Consider the following 6,015-nt stretch of genomic DNA (forward strand, 5'->3'; position numbering starts at 1 on the left):
GCCCCCCCAGCTGTCTGTCTCTGTCCCCCCTTCCTGCCCCTTCTCCTCTGTGTCTCCCCCCGGCCATATGCCTCTGTCCCCCTCTTCCTGCCCTTTTCCCCTGGAGTCCCCCCCAGCTGTCTGCCCCTGCCCCCCTCTTCCAGCCTCTGCCCCCCCAGCTGTCTGTCTCTGTCCCCCCTTCCTGCCCCTTCTCCTCTGTGTCTCCCCCCGGCCATATGCCTCTCTCCCCCTCTTCCTGCCCTTTTCCCCCAGCTGTCTGCCCTGTCCTCCTGCCCTTTCCCCCCAGGGTCCCCCCCAGCTGCCTTTCTCTGCCCTTCTCTTCCTGCCCCTTCCCTCCTGGAGTCCCCCCAGGTATCTGCCCCTGCCCCCTCACAGTCCCTCCCCAGGGGTCTCCCCCCGCTCCCCTCTTCCCGCCCTAGGATCTTCCCACGTGTCTGCCCCACCCCCTCTGGCTGCTTTCCCTCAGCCCCGCCCAACTGCCTACTCCTGCCCCGCCCCCAACCTGCGCGGGGCCCGGGTCGCCCCCCTCCCGTGGCCATAGAGATACGGCCCAGCGGGCCTGCCCCCGTGGCGCCGCTCTGTGCCGCCCAGCGCCCCGCGTCTCTATAGCCGTGGGCGAAGGCGGCGTTCGATCATGGGAGGCGACGGTCCTCCGGGACCATAGAGCTGCTGCCTAGAGCGCCCCCTCAGCGCGAGTCGAGGGGCGGACGGGCCCCGCCCCGGGTAAAGGCGGGAGATGCTGGGTGGGGGTCGGAGGCTGCTGCGTCACAGGGCATCCAGCGGGTGGGGGGGGGGCGCTGTCCACTGGCCCCCCTCCCCCCAGCCAGGGGTCGGAGGGGGAGGGGTGCCGCCTCGCCCCCGCCCCCAGCCAGGGGTGCTACTGCCCCCCCCAGCCAGGGGTGGGAGGGGGAAGCTATGGGGGGAGGGGTGCTGCTGCCGCCCCCCAGCCAGGGGTGGGAGGGGGAAGCTATGGGGGGAGGGGTGCTGCTGCCGCCCCCCCCAGCCAGGGGTGGGAGGGGGAAGCTATGGGGGGAGGGGTGCTGCTGCCCCCCCCAGCCAGGGGTGGGAGGGGGAAGCTATGGGGGGAGGGGTGCAGCTGCCCCCCCCCAGCCAGGGGTGGGAGGGGGAAGCTATGGGGGGAGGGGTGCAGCTGCCCCCCCCCAGCCAGGGGTGGGAGGGGGAAGCTATGGGGGGAGGGGTGCTGCTGCCCCCCCCAGCCAGGGGTGGGAGGGGGAAGCTATGGGGGGAGGGGTTCAGCTGCCCCCCCCCAGCCAGGGGTGGGAGGGGGAAGCTATGGGGGGAGGGGTGCAGCTGCCCCAGCCAGGGGTCGGAGGGGAGTTGTGAGGCTGGGGGGGATGCTGCTGCCCCAGCCATTTGTGTGCGGGGGTGCTGGTTTCCCAAGTCAGGGGGATCAGGGAGGGATCATGCCCCTCTGCTTTTAGCTGCACCCCAACCCCTACTCCCTGTTACCTTCATCCCCATCCCCTGCATCTTCCAACCTCCTGGGACTCCCCCACTCGAAACCCCAGCGTCTGTGGTGCTCCCATCTGCCAATTTCCACCTCCTGCTTCTGTGCCCTTGTCCTGGTTCTCCTGTTCCTCTTCTACGCTAGCCCTGTAAGCTCTCAGTTATGTCTGCGGGGGCTCTGCGTATTGTCTGCTCCAGGGGTGCCCTGATAACAGGCTGCTGCTGCTCTTTGCTCAGTCACATTGCTGACATCACAAGCCTTTGAAGGCCCAGAGTAACTCTTTGAGCACCCCTGGGTGCTCCTCCTGACAATTCTGTTTGAGTGCACCTGCCTCACCCCAGCCTCATCTCAAGGCACTGCATGCTCAGGCAATATGGGCATGATGAAATAGCAGCACTAAATGTCCCCTACATAACCAGCTCCCACTTGACTCTGAATGGCTGCATTGGAGCCAATCCAAGCTTTAAAAGCTGTTAGCCTTAGCCCTTCTGTAGATTGCCTCACAAGGTTGCGGGAGTTGTGTTCAGTGCTAGTGAAGCCCAGGTGGAAGGTACTATGGAAAGGCTACTGGTAAGTATTACTGACGCCTAGAGACTATGGTGTTGGATGCAGTAGAAAATGTGGGGTGTGTGTGTGTGAGAGAGAGAGACAGACACACACACACACACACACACACACACACACACTATTATTATTAAAGTAATTTGCTTCCCCAGAAAGGATTTCAACCTGGCCTCTGCCTGTAAAGGGAGCGCTAGAGAACGGGCTGCTCTGCAAACCCTTTGCCACAGTCTCGTTCAAGGGAAAGAGGACTCCTGAGGAATTAGTAGAGCCCTTTATGGTTCACTGGAAAATATGACCATTTGTCCCAAGATTGTGCCCCTTAAATTCGGCCAGATAATCCAAGGTTCCATTTCCTCCCATTTGGTGCTTCGAGTCCCCACTTCCTTTCTAAGCAAAGGCTCCTATTATGGAAGCATCCTGCTAGTGATGAACTTGATGCGTCCATTACGTCTGTCGCCAAGAAAACCATCCCAGGCTTTTGCTCACTCATAGCTAGATCCAACTCCCGGACTCTACCCAAGTTGAAAGGGCCAGTGTGTCACCTCCTTGCACTTTTTCCCTTCCAACCCATGATGCGTTTATAATACCCATCTGTCACCTACTTAATAGAGGAGAAGGTCATTTCCTTTTGGCCTTTTCTCCCTGGGATTTCTTTTTCCCCCTTCATTTTATTTATTTTTTATTTATGACTTTATTGAAAAGCTGCACGACCCCTAGAGAGAGATGATGTGGCTAACCTCGCTCCAACAGAAGCACAGAGCTTTATAGGTTGGTCTCACGGGGGGTTCCATATGGCAGGGCAGGTCATTCATACTAAGTGTACTTTCCATTCTGCTCCAGGACTGAGTTTCACGTTACTCACTTTGTTTTAACTTTAGCTGAACTCCTGGAAAGTTTCTTTTTAAAGGTTTTGTGTGTGTGCGTGCATGTAGAAAGGGTATTTTCTGAACACGGCCCCTAGAGAGACCTTGCTTGTGAAATGAAACGGGCTGCAGGAGCGGGTTTGCTTCCCCTTGTTCTGACTGAGGTATGGCTTTAATTTACAAGTCAAGAGTAGGCTTCAGGCTTTGGTCCTATTCACAGCATTTCTAACAAGGGGCAGCTGCACTTGGGAAATTTAAAGGGACAATGGCAGATCAGTTTGGTCCAACGTTTAGGTAAAGTTTTACTGAACTATAAAATTTTCATGAATTATTTTTAAAATAAATATTAGAACAAGAGTTTTGGGTTGTTATTGTTTGGACTCAGACATTCCCCTGCATGATCCTAGGAGGTGTTGAGGGCCTATTCATCTTGTGTAACCCACCGTTCAATGTGTTACACTTCCTTCTCTATTTCTGATCCACAGGTTTTAGGAGTCTGTTACAGCTGGCAGCTACAGGAATTAGTCAAGATGTGTAGTCGCTTGTGCTTTAGCTCTCAAGGTCCTGGATTGAGTCCCTGCTGAGGACCTAGGTAACAGTTGATACACCGGTGCCTATCAGATTCAAACAAGATGGTAAGGGATGCAACTCCATGCCTTGGGGTCACTAAGCCTCTGACTGCTAGATGCTGGGATGCGGGGAACGAGATGGATCACTTGATAATTGCCCTGTTCTAGTCATTCCTGTTGCAGCATCTGGCACTGGCCACTGTAGGAAGACAGGATACTGGTCTAGGCTAGATAGATGGACCATTGTTCTGGCATTTTTATATTCTTGTTTCCATTGACTTCAGCGGGTACCGATTTGCAATTTTTAGGAACATAGGAATTACCAGACTGTAGCACATCTGAGATCTTGGTAGTCCTGTCTCTGACCATGGCCAATGCCAGATGGTTCAGAGGAGGTGCAAGCACCTTGCAGTACGCAGATGTGGGATAATCTGCCCTTCACATGAGATCTCATCCTGGTCTCTAATACTTAGAAATTGACTTAAGCCCTGAAGCATTAGATCTGATATTTTGTCTACAATTCTGTTATAATTAATTATGACTCTGAATATTCTTGATAGCCATATAAATATCCAATCCCAATTTTAAGAAATGTAAATGTCCAATATAATGATAAATGTCCAGTCCCAATTCTGAGAATTTTCAAACATGACCGAAAAAAATGTTGAATAACAACTGAGTGGCAAATGGGTTTATGCTTAAAATTTTGATTTCTTTGAAGGTCTTTCCCTCCCCTCCCCAAAATATAAAGATTTTCTATTGATTTTAGACAGAAATGAAAATGTTCATCTATAGTAGATGACCTGTCATCATTTGACAGGTCAGATTCTCATTTATGGCATCTTTCATGCTTATTGAAAAGCTCTGCCTTGCAGGTTAGCTATGACAGCCTAAAATCAATAAACTTTTGAATGATATGAAAAGGATTGTGGTAGAAGGGTTTTTTTCTTTTTTTAAAAAGCAATTTATATGTATTTTAGTATTTTCAAATTGTAGTTATAATCTGAATAGTGATTTAAAAAAATAATGTCCTAGTGAGGTACCATTCTTATTTCCTCTCAATGATTTCTCAGCAAGATTACCAAATTTATCAAACTCAAAGGATGATTTTTCTAACTGCCAGCCCTGCAAACTGCACTGAAGATCTGAAAATTGCAATTCATTATTTATGTTGTAATAGAATGTAGAGGCCTCAGCCCCATTCTACTACATAGTGTACCAACATAGAGCAAAGAGACAGATGGTCCCTGCCCTGAAGAGTTTACTTAAACTGTGATCTCATCTTTTCTGAGCTAAAGCATATCTAATGTACCCTTGACTGAAGTACCTAGATGCAACTGATGGCATCAGTAATAAAAATTTTGCAATCAGAACTTAGCTAATGAGTCTGTTAAAGATGCGCAAGACCAGATCCTCCCATAAATGTGTTGTCTCTTCGGGGGATAACTGTAATAACTGGGAGGCAGATTGAGCATAGATATAGAGTTGAAGCTATTAGAGGAGGAAGAGACCTATGAAATCGTATCTCGTCTGTTTCAACCCGTCCTCTACTTGGCCAAACACAGGATAGTTCCCTGCAGCAACTCTCTGATGCTATGTCCAGTTCTATTTTTTCGACTCAAGCGACAAAACTTCCACCACTTCCCTGGGGAGACCATTCCACAATTACAGCATTAGAAAAATATTTCTAAATTTCTCTTTGCTATGTTGATTGGGGCCCAGTTTTTAATAACTTTTCTGAGTAAGCTGAAGATACTCTGTGCGATTTATCCCACCTACCCGGTTCTATATCCAGTGCTCATTTTGAACCCTCTGCCACCATCCATTCACAGATTAGCACATTTTGAGCTGTTGGGGGTGATTTCCACGACAGTGGATTTTGATGTAACCAGCAGAAATGATCCCTGAGCAGAACTGCTGGGAGACACTAGGGAGTAAGAACAGGGAACAGGAAGGAGAGGGAAGTTCTCTGAAGCTTCATTCTTAATATGGTCAATGTAGAGATTGGTTAAAAGCAGAACTCTCTGATCTGGACAACCCTGGACTTTGGGGAGGTTTAGATCTGAACCCCGCCTTCATACTGAGCAGTCCCTTCCATTATTGCTTAATCCAGTCAGGGATAGAGAGACCCTATGTGGTGACACTAGGCAGCAAAGGCTGTATTAATCATTGTGAGAGCTAGAGTACTACAGGGTATGTCCACCTGTGTCAAGCAGCCTCGATAACGAATACTCTTTATATCTGCCAGAAGGGATTTCTATTTCTTATCTTCAGTGGGAGATACTACGTGTTCTAATACTAACTCTCAAACCCTGTTTTATGGGTAAACTGGGAACTTCAGTCGCCAAGAGTGTTAATCCTGTACCTTTCACCAAGACTAAATTTATTTAAAAACGGAAAGGATTGCCATTTCTGCCTGGGATCAAATGTGATTAGGATACTGTTTTTTCAGTAAAAAGTCTGCATGTCTGCAGTGCAAAGAGGTACTGTGCTCAGTCATGGGCATGACTGATAGCAGCCTGCATGGTCTGTCTGAATAAGACTGCAAAGT

The 6,015-nt window shown here is 50.1% G+C and overlaps 1 long non-coding RNA gene across 1 annotated transcript; it reads left to right on the plus strand.

Moving 5' to 3' along the window:
- Positions 1–560: 560 nt before the first annotated feature.
- On the plus strand, positions 561–4,598 carry LOC140910902 (uncharacterized). Its single transcript, XR_012158790.1, has 2 exons — positions 561–723; positions 3,381–4,598. It is a non-coding gene; the product is annotated as an uncharacterized LOC140910902 (long non-coding RNA).
- The last annotated feature ends 1,417 nt before the right edge of the window (positions 4,599–6,015 follow it).

This window comes from Lepidochelys kempii, chromosome 4 (genome assembly GCF_965140285.1).
Source record: "Lepidochelys kempii isolate rLepKem1 chromosome 4, rLepKem1.hap1, whole genome shotgun sequence".
NCBI lineage: Eukaryota > Metazoa > Chordata > Testudines > Cheloniidae > Lepidochelys > Lepidochelys kempii.